The sequence below is a fragment of the Manis pentadactyla genome, chromosome 3 (genome assembly GCF_030020395.1).
Source record: "Manis pentadactyla isolate mManPen7 chromosome 3, mManPen7.hap1, whole genome shotgun sequence".
Classification (NCBI taxonomy): Eukaryota; Metazoa; Chordata; class Mammalia; order Pholidota; family Manidae; genus Manis; species Manis pentadactyla.
This window is the reverse complement of record NC_080021.1, coordinates 60765255-60766259: the sequence shown is the minus strand read 5'-3', so window position 1 is coordinate 60766259 and position 1005 is coordinate 60765255. Positions and strand designations below refer to the sequence as shown.

General features: G+C 35.1%; 1 pseudogene; it reads left to right on the top strand.

Annotated features, from left to right (window-relative positions):
* The first annotated feature begins 507 nt into the window (after positions 1-507).
* Positions 508-661, top strand: LOC118913492 (U1 spliceosomal RNA; annotated as a pseudogene).
* The last annotated feature ends 344 nt before the right edge of the window (positions 662-1005 follow it).

Below are 1005 nucleotides of genomic sequence, written 5' to 3'. Positions count from 1 at the left end.
ATTTAAAAATTTCCAGATTAGCAAAAGTTGAGGTAATTTCCCATCCACAAAACATCTCTACAGTGTATTTTAGAGGAACTGCTATAGATAGAAGTGTTCCTGAGGCTAAACAGCTGTCACCAGAGAAAATAAAATGACAATAAAGGAAGTAGGCCAATTAATTACTAAGCAAATGCAAAATTAAATCAACTAACCACGAAGTCAGTCAAGGTATACTTCTGTACACAAAAGAGTACAGAATATGATACCTAATATATAAAGACTGGAGGAGGAAGAAGAAGCAGAAAAAAAGAACCTTTAGATTGTACTTGAAATAGTGTAATAAGGGAATTAATTTAGACTGTTAGATAGTAAGGAAGCTGCCCTTGAACCTTTGGTAATGACGAATCTAAAGCCTGCAATGGCAATAAGTACATATCTATCCATAATCACCTTAAATGTAATTGGGCTGAAGGCACCAATTAAAAGACAGAGAATTACAGAATGTATATAAAAACAAGATAATCTATACTTAGCTGGCAGGGGAGATCAGAAGGTGGTTTTCCCAGAGCAAGGCTTATCCATTGCACTCCGATGTGCTGATACCTGCAATTTCCCCAAATGTGGGAAACTCGACTGCATAATTTGTGGTAGTGGAGGACTGCATTTGTGCTTTCCCCTGAAAAAAAAAGACAATCTATACACTGGCTACAAGAGACTGACTTCAAACTCAAAGACATATGCAGACTAACAGTGAAGGGATGGAAAAAGATATTTCATGCAAATAATAGGGAGAAAAAAAACATGAGTAGCAGTACTTACATCAGACAAAATAGATTTTGAAACAAAGAAAGTGATTAGAGACAAAGAAGGACATTAAAATGATAAAGGGATCAGTTCAACAAGAGGATATAACCATTATAAATATCTATGTACCCAATATAGGAGCACCTTGATATGTGAAACAAATACTAACAGAATTAAAGGGGGAAATAGATTGCAATGCATTCATTTTAGGAGACTTCA